Here is a 12,433-nt window from a genome sequence, read left to right on the forward strand (position 1 = left end):
ACATACGTATTTCAGTCATAACGTCATACAATACCAGATGAAACTATGAAGTAAGTACATAATTGAAATACGGCTATTTGGTCTAGGGAGCATCCGTTTTCATTGCAAGAATAATTCTTTTAACATGTTTGTAAATTAGTTGCGCTGCTGGAAAAGTTTTTCTTCCCGAGATTCAAGAGCCCTCACAACCAATTAAAAACTTAGGTAGGTACTTACAGTAGTACATCCATTATCAACACACGTTTTAAATAATAATGGGCAGTACAACACCTCATTTCAAATAGTATGGTTTGGTGACAAAACCTTCTTTCAGCTGAGGGTAGCAACCTTCAGTTCTCACAAATATATTCCATTTCAGACGCTGTTAGGTCTAACATAATATCAAGCTTAAAAGTAGAATTAAACGAACAACTCCATAACCTATGGCATGGTAATAACAGTTACATTCATAGTTCTAAATACAACTTTTAAGGTAATTCAGGAACAAACGATTTATAATTGATGATAAATTAATTATTAACTAACAATAACAAAGTTGTATTTGGAAATATAACAGATTTAAGTCAATGACATTTATTTATAAAAAGTGCAGAGAAGCGCGCGGGTACGGCTAGTCATTAATAAAATATGTAAATTACTCTGTGAAATATGTAGTATGTTAACTGACATTATGTACAAAATGTGTATGTGAAATATCTAGTATGTCAAATGACGTATTCTAAATGCGCAGTATGTGAAATGTCGTATGTGAACTGTCTTGTTACGATACATACACGATTTAACCGAAAAACAAAAAAACTGTGTAGCCTGTAACGGAAGAACATACTGTTTTATCATTCTCAAAATCCATATATTTCGACATCTTTGAACACGCAGCTATCAAAAATCTTTAAAAATTAATTTCAAATTAAAGAAAAACTATCCGTTCAAGAAGTAACGAATATTCAATAATTTTATTAAGAAATTTAATAATATTCCTGAGAATTTCTTAAAACTACAGCCTCATATCAGTGATAAACAATCTTAACTCTCAGGGAGCTCACTATTCTACTGCAATGGACAGGCCTAGGCTGGAGCAATAGTGCAGGCTGGTTCAGTTACTGAACTTCTAATAAAAAAGATTAAAGCCGCAAGTTCTTACCGCTGCGGTGAAACTTTAAGTCCAGTTAGCAGTGTTATGGTGTCCTTTTCTACTTCCATCCTCTCGTCATTATATGGGGAATCCTCCCACTGCATATCTTGTTCGGATGGAAGGCTGGGGGGAGACCTTAGCCTCCCACTCCATACATTCTTCTTCTTTGGTACAGCTCCAATCCATTTCTTCTTGCTGGAAAATAGAGGGCACTTTCAGAATAATTTAAAATGTAGGAAAGTTTTGACACTGTATTTGCCATTGAACCTTAAATTCGTGGGTTTCAAGCACGCTCGAATGTGGCAATATTTTAAACAACGGTGGTGACATTTGAAGGGCGATAAATCCCCTCATTTGGCTGAGTAAAGGTAGGGGAGCTGCAGGTAAGCCCGGTCAGTTGGGAATGCCGGTCACCTCTTTATCTCCAAAACAATAATTCTATTTTGTCTTCCGACTGGTGCTGCACTTTTGGAAGGATGACATTAACTATGTGCAAGACTCTTTTTATAGTAGTTGAAGCCTAGCTGTTACGAGGAGTGCTTGTATGTTTTCATTGATATTCTTGTAAATCAAAAGGAACTTCAGGCTGCTGCTGTAAGTAATTAATCTCGTTTTATTTAATACTTTCACACTAGGAATATACCCTTACAAGTTGCTAGTCAATGAGTAGCAGTTTGATATTGGTACCTACATTCATTAATTTATGGTTGCGTTTTTACAAACTGTCTGCAATGAAGGCAGTACCGGTCAACTGACCCCCATTACCTTCACTATACCGGCATTACCTTCGTGTGAATATAACATTTCGAAATGCAGCATAATGCATTATGTCAAGTGATATAGTTTCATTCTTAATAGTTCATGTGTTTAATATTACTTATTTATTTTTATTAATTATTTATTCATTAGTTAATTAATTACGTATCTGTGTATCTAGTTATCTATTTATTTATTTTTGCATTTCCTTGAGATGGTTAGCAAATACAGGCGTAAGACAAACAGAGGCAGCTTGACAGTAGAAGATCTTCAGAGAGCCCTAAGAGCTATGCAGGCTGGAAAGTCCATCAGGTCCGTGTCGAAGTCTACTGGAATCTCCTTCAGTACACTTTAGGAGAGGATAAGTAAACAGAACTATAATGATCCTAAATTAGGAAAAAAGGTGAATTTTTACTCCTGACCAAGAAGCAGAGATGTGCAACCAGTTAAAAGTTTTGGCAAATTCTTTCTATGGTCTTATGCCAAACGATGTAAAGCGTGCAGCCTTTGAGTTTGCTAAGGAAATAAAATAGAACATGAACATACATTCTCCAAAGAAACAAAAATGGCAGGACGTTATTGGCTTGAAGGTTTCCTGAAGCGAAAACTTTCTTTGTCTTTGAAAAAATCAGAGGCAGTAAGTATTAACCGCATTAAAGGTATCAATAAGGAAGAAATTCGAAATTTTACACTAATCTTGAGGATGTTTTTCTAAAATATGGATTCTCGCCATCACATGTCTACAATGTAGACGAAAGAGGGAATGGAACCTAAAACTATTTTGGCACCCAAGGGCCAAAAACGAGTAGGAGCATCTACAAATGCAGATCGTGGCACAAACGCCACTGTGATGTGTGCCATGAGTGCTGCTGGGAACTATATTTGCCCGATGTTTATATTTGGTCGGAAAGGAATGTGTCCGACTCTTGAAAAAGGCGGACCTCCTGATGCACTGTACAGCTGTTCCAAAATGGATGGTTCAATGAATTTTCTTGAAGTGGTTGGAACATTTTGCTCACCACTCCCGTCCTACTCCAGAAAACCCTAACCTTCTGATCCTTGACAACCATTACTAACATTGCACCTTAGAAGCATATGAATTCTGCAAGGTAAAAAGTACTGTTATGGTTTCGTTGTCACCCCACACTTCTCAGAGAACCCAGTCACTTGATGTGACATTCTTTGGAGCTCTCAAGACGGCATTTAATAAGGAGTGTGACATCTGTATGAAAATGAATAAGTAAAAGTGTATCAGACCTGATGATCTTGCCAGAGTTGCAAACATAGCAAATGTTTTTGTCAGATTTTGAAGCAACAGGAATTTTCGCTTTAATTCCCAATTTGTCTCCAGATTCTGCTTATTATAACCCTGATCTTCACCCAGCCACATCGCAGAGTAATCCCTCTAATCAGTCAAATATCTACTCATCTAATCCCGTTTCTGCTCCACCAGAGTGCAATGTTGCAGTCAACCGTTTCTATAGCTGTCAGTGAAACACCAGGAGAAAAGAAAAAACGCAATTACAAATCAGTATTTCCGAAATTTTGAAAGCGGTACCAGCTGGACCTATTACATCAAACAGTAGAAGATCAGGAGGAACAAAAAAGCAGCACTCTGAAGTACTCACTTCTACACCTATGAAGAAAACGTTTGAGGCTAAAAAACAGAAGAAACTGTCGCAGAAAGAAGAAAAGAAATACGATCCTGAAAGGTCTGCTGCGAAGAGATCTGATGCAAAGAAAAAACTCCCAAAGAAGTTGTTTGAATCTTCATCAGAGGATAATGATCTAGTCATGTGTGATAACGGTGATGATGAACTGAGACTGACAGAAAGAAGTGCTCTCTGTGTAATGATTATGGTATTAATCTGCTGAAAGTGGTTACCTGCAGAGTGTAGTGGTTGTGATAGTGCCAAGGGGTATGAATGTGACTAGTGTCTTAACATGACTGATTAAATTCCGTTCAGAGACCTAAGAAAAACTTTCAACTATATTTGTAACAGAAAAAATATAAGACTGTGTTTCATGTAACTTCCTTAGGCGGATTTGTAGCTAATAAAATATTGTATGCAGTTATTTATTTATTTTTTTTAATATAATTTCTAACTGTTTTGAAGAAAGACAGATATAAACATAAGATTTTAAATTTATATATTCATTATAACATCGTTTTTGAGTAATTCCATTGATTGGTACACACATTGTAACGTAGAAAACATTAAATAAATCATATAATAGGTTGTTCCCTTTAAATTCAATTGTAAATTTCATGACCGTTATTATCTTCATGTGCTGGGAATGCCGGTCAATGCAGTGGTCTTTAATTAAGGAATTTATATAAAAATTAGCAACTGTTTATAAACTGTAAATAGATGCAGTTTAAAGTGGATAGTTCAATAGTTCTAATGCCTTCACTAAAATTCAAATTGGATTATTAGTTGTCTGATAGTCACATTTTTCTTAGGTGACCGCCATTGCCTGCTTCTCCCCTAAAGTCGGATGACCCATGATGTAGAATTGTACACTTACATTAGTCTTATTTCTGAATGAGAGGATTCTTAAAAAAAAAAAATGCAGTTCACCTTCTCTGACAAAATTTCTCTATTGCAGATAGATGTCTCTGTTGGCCTGTAAGATAGCATATCTTGCATTTTCAATATTTTATAAGACCAGATTTGCTATAATCAGTAGGACAGCTATGAAGTTTTATAAGAACCTTAAAGGCGAACACAACACAGAAATAACACTTGAGTCTATTACTGATTCGAATAGAGAAACGTATTGTGACAGCCCGTCAATACTCGATCACGCGTCCCACAGAGGGCAGGGTGCACGTGGAAGGTTCGGGTGACGTGGAGAAGGGAGCTGCAGCCACGCAAACTAGGGGTGCGCGACGAGAGGGGAAGAAAGCCAACGGCAGCGCGAGGTGAAGGGGAAGAATAGCAGCTTGACAGATTATTCTCGAATTGTCCAGTAACGGAAACGTCGGGAAGGCCCGCGAAGCGTTGCCTAGCAAATAAAAAGAAAGCCAGCCTCCGAGAGCAGAGCAGATTTGGACAGTAAGCGAGTTAGTCTTGTGTAGCAGCGAAGCCAGGTTCGAGACCAGAGCGCGACTTGAGTTGTGTCCGTAACTGTGGAGCCTGAAGCCCGGAGTTCGAGTGCAGTCGACCGCAGTTGGGGGACCTGAGTTCGAAGTTCAGCGGATCATTTCTGAAGGTCTGGAGTTCGAGATTCTGTGAACACGAGTGACTGAGCTAGAAGAATTAGCCAAGACAAACGAGCTGTGAACTGAGAACTGGCAGTTCTGTGTTATAAATAGTGCTTTGTGAATATTAGTTAAGATTAACAGTTCATTTTTGTTCGTAATAGTCCAAGTAAATTTCATTGTCGTCTGTGGAGTGCACTAACGGATACTGTGTTACTGTGTGGAGAGCAAATCCTATTGTTGAGATAATAAAATTACATTGTTGTTCAGTATAAAATTTACAGTATTATAAGAATAGGTTTGGAATGAATGGGGCCGTCTATTGCTTATCTTAAAATGTAGTATTAATGTATTACATTTTATTGATGAACGTTTTCGGCATATTTATGCCATCTTCAAATTTTAAAAAGTTGCCTATATAAATGCTTAATATTATGCCACATTGGTTAAATGCGATACATAACTAACAATCAACGAAAACATATTACACTATTTTTACGGCGAACTGTTGATTGTAAAATGTCACTTCATAATATGTTAAAACACAAACACTAGATGAATGGAGCAGATTAAAACAGATCTATAAAACACGAGCATTAAACATTAGCAAATGACACTTGATAAAATTCATATAAGACGAATGACATTATCGTCATTCACTTTGTTAGCATAACATGATAAAACAAATGAAAACAATTAGATATCTGTGCTTGTGGTGGGTTATGTTGTGAAGTTTTCTGGCGTTAACAGTCAAATTGGAGTACTATGATGTTAATATTAGATATCAGCCTGCTATGGACATACAATAACAGTTTTCAAGTTGAAAAAAAATATTATAAGAAGACATTCCGTGAAATGTCCTTGTTTCTATTTCTGACAACAATGCCGCTACCCAGTTCAACAGCTGTGAACTGTGACGTCACGTAGCTCACAGATGTCCTGAGCAACAAGCCGTATTGAACGCCTTGCCTGCATGTTTTTAGAAATAAAAACAATTAAACAAACAATGGCTTCGAGTGGTATTATACCTTACCAGTTCGAACTCCAGAAGGACTCGTTTTGTGATTGTGATTGATCATAGCAAGCCTAATGTAATGGTGACAGTAGGAAGATCTCGCACTAAAGAGTAGTGTATTTGTTCTAAATGTAATGAAATGCCACAGGACGAAGTGTGTGTCTGCGGCTGTGAAATAATAATATAAAGGCGCTAAGAACTGACAACTATTCGTGTGTTACTGAAAATCATCGTTCTGCAAACTGATTTTAGATGTAGAAGTTTTTAATTTGACTCGCCATAATTTAGGCCTGAAAACAAAAAGTAAAGTTAAAAGGCGATTATTAACAGCACAAAATCCTTCAGACAAGACGTGGCGATACGTAACATACAGACAATTTAATAGCTGGATAAATTCTTTCACAGCCATAGGCCATAGAGATAAAGTTGCAATACCGTCTTACGTAGTAAATAAAATTCGACAGTCTTTTCATGAAGTAGGAAATAATTATCTAGGTTTTCAAGTTTATAGCTCAAATCCCACTTCATAAAAATTCCTCATTAGCAAGTAAACGAAAATATATTAGACAATAAAACAAAATAAAAAAGAGAACTTGATTTATTACTGCAACTGGAAACGGGAAAGCATCTCTCCCTCAAAACTGAGTCTGTTGGGCAAGGTACTTGGTAAAGACAGATCCAGAGGCTCTTCTTCAGGTAATGTATCTGCATGTAAATATTCTTGAATTTTTTTTCCATGATGTGTCGTTTCCAACCCTCGTCACTTGGCTTGTATTTTTTTTTTCATAATCCATGCGCCCGAGGCCTTAGAATATTGTGGCTAAGTTTCAGCTTTTCTTTATTTAGATTCCAGTTATAGTTTAAAATTGCGATTATAGATCTGATCAGCATACCGTTGTAAGAGACATGGACCCTTTTAGATGTGTACTTCAACCGAAGGCTGTGATAACTTTCCAACTTGCACGTATGAATGTAATATTTTGTATACCTTTTTCAATTCTTTGTATGCTTCAGAATGAAGTTTAATCCACAGTTTATTTTTTTACTTCATCTTCACCAAGCGGTTCATGTTCACAACGTTTCACTTCATTTTCTTCCATCCAAACATACTTGTTCTTTATGTGAAATACGAAATACGAGAAGCCTAAAATCCCATAAGGGCAACGGCCTCCTACAGGAGTGTAGGGTGAGCTGAAGGTCTACTACACTTGGGGAGCTAGTCCAAGAGAGCTCACACTATACACTTACAAACTAAACACATAAAGAAAATACACCAACTAAACACGAAAAACTGTACAGACTAAACACATAAATTATGAAAAGTAAACATTCACAAAAAGCTATGCAAACTAAACTATGTGATATAATATAGAGGTAAATTTATTGCCCAGTACAGTACCTTTTCAACCACAAGTTCGCGTTACTCATCAAAAGTGATTATTGATGCTGCACTTCCATGCCAGGATCTCAGAATACTTTTTTCATTAAAGTTTTAGATAAATGGCACACGTCAAATTCATGATCAATTTGCGGACGTTGAGTACGTAAGAAACACCGAAAGCCCTTATGTCCGTTAGACAAAAATAATTTTATGTTACATTTATTTTCATTTATTAACCTGTTCATTATTCTGACAGGCATGTCTTTCCATTTCGCCTTTAACCATTCCTGTTTGTAAAAGTTCGAAGCCTATAATAGCACCAGTATGAAGATTCATTCGAATTATTGTAACAGCAGCAGACGTTTTACACTCATGAACAATTCCAAGCCTTGGTGTAAAAGCTGACGCAACACCAGGTCGGCTAAACCGAGTTAGATTCTTAATTAATCGACCTGGTGTATTATATGGTCAATGTTCCGAAATTTGTGGGGCAAATCACAGATTTATACCTATCGTAATTGAGAGTATTTCAACAAATGGTTTTATTAATTGAATCCTAAAAATAAACGAATCATCGGATGACTGAAAGCAAGTAATGGTGTCGTAAACCAAATTATAGTAATTTAGCAATTACTTCTGATGAGAAAATTTAGTTAAATAATAACATCATCTTGTCAAGATAAAATTATTCGTTAGAATAATTTTCTATCCCACAAATAATACCTCTAAGATGATTAATACTATTTTTATTCTTCTCCATTATATTTATCTTGTTTAATTCTATAAATTATTTCTCTTATATTCCAATTAAATCATTAACAGGAAAAAATAATTAATATAAAAATTATAAATTGAAAATGAAAAGTAATTTATTATCGGTGTTTGATCCATCAACAAGTATAATACATTTATCATTAAATTGAATTAGTACTGTATTAGTATTATCACGACATTATATTCTATGAAATAAACTATTAACAAATCTACATACAGAATTCAAAACATTACTCGGAACAAAAACACTTAAAAGGAGCTTCATTTATCTTCATCTCTTTATTTTTAATGATTATATTTAATAACTTCCTAGGTCTATTCCTATACATCTTTACTAGAACAAGTCATATAGTATTAACTTTATCTTTAGCACTACCCCTCTGAGTTAGTTTTATACTATTTGGTTGGATTAATAATACTCAACATATATTTGCACAGCTTGTACCACAAGGGACTCCCCCAATTCTAATACCATTTATAGTATGTATTGAAACAATCAGAAACATAATCCGACCCGGAACACTAGCAGTACGATTAGCTGCAAATATAATTGCTGGACATTTATTATTAACCTTATTAGGAAATACAGGTCCATTCCTAAGTTATATAATATTAAGATTATTAATTATAACCCAAATTGGATTATTAATTCTAGAATCCACAGTAGCCATTATTCAATCATGTATTTGCGGTATTAAGCACCTTATATTCTAGAGAAGTAAATTAATGACAAGACACGCAAACCACTCATTTCATTTAGTTGATCAAAGTCCATGACCATTAACGGGAGCTATTGGAGAAATAGTAACATAACAGGTATAATTAAATGATTTCACCAATATAATCAAGAATTATTAATAATTGGTATAACTATTATATTATTAACAATAATTCAATGATGACGAGATATTGCACCAGAAGGTACTTATCAAGGATTACACACCAAGATAGTAACAAAAGGATTACGATGAGGTATAATCCTATTTATTATTTCAGAAGTATTCTTCTTCATTTCATTTTTATGAGCATTCTTCCATAGAAGAGTATCTCCAACCATTGATATTGGCTCCTTATGACCACCTATAGGAATTTATCCTTTTAATCCACTACAGATTCCACTCCTAAATACAGCCATTCTACTAGCATCAGGAGTTACTGTAACATGAGCACATCATGGTCTCCTAGAACATAATTATAATCAAGCACTACAAGGTCTATTTTTCACAGTTGTGTTAGGTATTTATTTTACCGTTCTGCAAGCTTATGAATATATAGAATCAACCTTCACCATTGCAGACTCCGTTTATGGTTCTACACTCTTTATTGCAACAGGTTTCCACGGATTACACGTAATTATTGGCACAACATTTTTAATAACGTGTTTACTACGACACTTAACATTACATTTTTCATCAAACCACCATTTTGGATTTGAAGCAGCAGCCTGATATTGACACTTCGTATATGTTGTATGATTATTTTTATACATTTCTGTTTACTGATGAAGAAGATAATATAAGTTACCTAATATAATTAGTATATTTGACTTCTAATTAAAAAGTTTCTATAAGCAAGATAAATAATTATATTAACAAGATATATTATCATAATCATAATATTATCAACAATTATTATAGTAATAGCAAAAAAAAAAAAAAAAAAATTGAAGACGGAGAAAAAAGATCACCATTTGAATGCGGATTCGATCCTAAATCAAGAGCCCGATTACCATTCTCACTACGATTTTTCTTAATTACAGTAATTTTCCTAATCTTTGGTGTAGAAATTGCCCTATTATTACCAATAACAATTATTATATATACATCAAGAATTATAATATGAACAATTATCACAACAATATTTTTATTAATTCTACTAGTCGTCTTATATCATGAATGAAATCAAGGATCATTAGAATGAGCATCGTAGGATAGTAGTTAACTATAACATTTGGGTTGCATTAAAAAAGTATTGATTATTCAATCTATCTTGAATAAGAAGCAATTAATTGCAATCAGTTTCGACCTGATATTTAGACAAATATTATCCTTATTTTTAACTGAAACCAAAAAGAGGTATATTACTGTTAATAATAAAATTGTATTAAATATTTCAGTTAAGGAAATGTGTAGAGTAAGTAAAAGCTGCTAACTTATTACTTTAGCGGTTAAACTCCGTTTACATTTCTAACTTATATAGTGTCATAATACTAAAACACTACACTTTCACTGTAGAAATAAAGGAAACTTTTATAAGTAATACTCAAAGATTAAATAAATCTCATTAATATCTTCAATGTCACGCTCTAAAACATAAGCTATTCAAGTCTAAATAATTAATAAAAATATTGTAATAACAATCCACATTACAAAAAATATAAGAAAGAATTTTAAATTATTATATTGTCATCACTGATATATATATATATATATATATATATATACCTTGATCACCAAAGTATTCTCTCCAACCAGAATCAAATACCTTATATGATTGATAACCTAAGAACAAAGGTATATTAGATATAACATAAGTAGAAATATAAGATATAAACCATATAGAGCCTATAAATCTTGAATATAAATAAAATTTAATAGATAATAATTTATTACCAATACTAATCCTAGAAATTTCATATCCAAACCAGCCACCCAAAAATCTAACCAGCAATACTAAAATATTTAAATAAAAAGGTAAACAAATTAATAGAGGAGTAGGGAAAATAATTCAACTAAGGAAACTACCCCCTATAACAGCTATAATTAATAAACCCAGTATCCCCTTAATTATATTAAATCTATATTCACCTATATTATATATACTCAATATATTAAAATCACCACACAAAGTGTAATAAAATAAACGAAAAGAATAACAAACCGTCAAACCCGTAGAAAAATAAAACGAACAAAAAAACCAAAGATATTCACGTATCTTAAAGATACTATTTCCAAAATTAAATCCTTTAAATAAAATCCAGCTAGAAATGGTATAACACATAAAGCAAAATTAGAAATACATAAACACGTTGAAGTTAAAGGCATTTTAAAGGACAAGTTACCAATAAAATGAATATCTTGAGAATCCTTTATAACATGAATTACTATACCAGCACACATAAACAATAATGCTTTAAACAATGAATGTGTTAACAAGTGAAAAAAAAGCCAAAGCAGAAAAACCTATAGACAAAATACTCATTATTAAACCCAATTGTCTTAAAATAGATAAAGCAACAATTTTCTTTAAATCATACTCAAAGTTAGCCCCCAAGCCAGCCATTAACATTGTTAAACCAGAAATAATCAAAACAAAAATATTTAGCCAATCACTAAAAACAATTCTAAAACAAATTAGCAAAAAAAACCCCTGCAGTCACTAAAGTTGATGAATGAACCAAAGCAGATACCGGAGTAGGAGCTGCCATAGCAGCAGGAAGTCATGAAGAAAATGGAATTTGAGCTCTCTTAGTTATTGCGGCTATAACGACAAGAAAAGAAATAATTTCTATTTCAAAACTACCATTCAACAATTCCAAATAATAAATATAATTCCATCTTCCAAAATTTAATATTCATGAAATTGCTATCAACAAACTAACATCCCCAATACGATTAGACAATGCAGTAATTATACCTGCATTATAAGACTTAACATTTTGATAGTAAATAACTAAACAATAAGAAACCAAACCCAAACCATCTCAACCTAATAAAATTCAAATTATATTAGGTCTAATAATTAAAAATATTATAGATATTACAAATATAAGAACCAATAAAATAAATCGATTAATATATCACCATTTATATAATCATCACTATACAAAATAACTAAAGAAGAAATAAAAAAACAAAACCTATAAAAATTAAAGACATTCAATCAAATAAAAATGTTATAATCACAGATCCGGAATTAAAGCTAATAATATCCCATCCAATAAAATTAATTATATCATTAATAACAAAATAAAACCCTATAAAAACCAAAATAACTCTAAAAATAAATAAAAAATAAATCTAATAAAACAAGTTGATATATATATATATATATATATATATATATATATATATATATATATATATATAATTTATAACCTAAGATAATAAAGTCTATCACTGACACCACAAATCAATATTTTACTATGTTAAACTACTTGAGTGTAATTAC

At 32.9% G+C, this 12,433-nt stretch overlaps 2 pseudogenes; one reads left to right on the top strand and one right to left on the bottom strand.

The window, feature by feature from the left end:
* Positions 1 to 3,526: 3,526 nt before the first annotated feature.
* Positions 3,527 to 8,990, top strand: LOC138700441 (ATP synthase subunit a-like; annotated as a pseudogene).
* A 1,670-nt stretch (positions 8,991 to 10,660) lies between these two features.
* On the bottom strand, positions 10,661 to 11,905 carry LOC138700442 (NADH-ubiquinone oxidoreductase chain 5-like; annotated as a pseudogene).
* Positions 11,906 to 12,433: the final 528 nt, after the last annotated feature.

This window comes from Periplaneta americana, chromosome 5, assembly GCF_040183065.1.
Source record: "Periplaneta americana isolate PAMFEO1 chromosome 5, P.americana_PAMFEO1_priV1, whole genome shotgun sequence".
Taxonomy (NCBI): Eukaryota; Metazoa; Arthropoda; class Insecta; order Blattodea; family Blattidae; genus Periplaneta; species Periplaneta americana.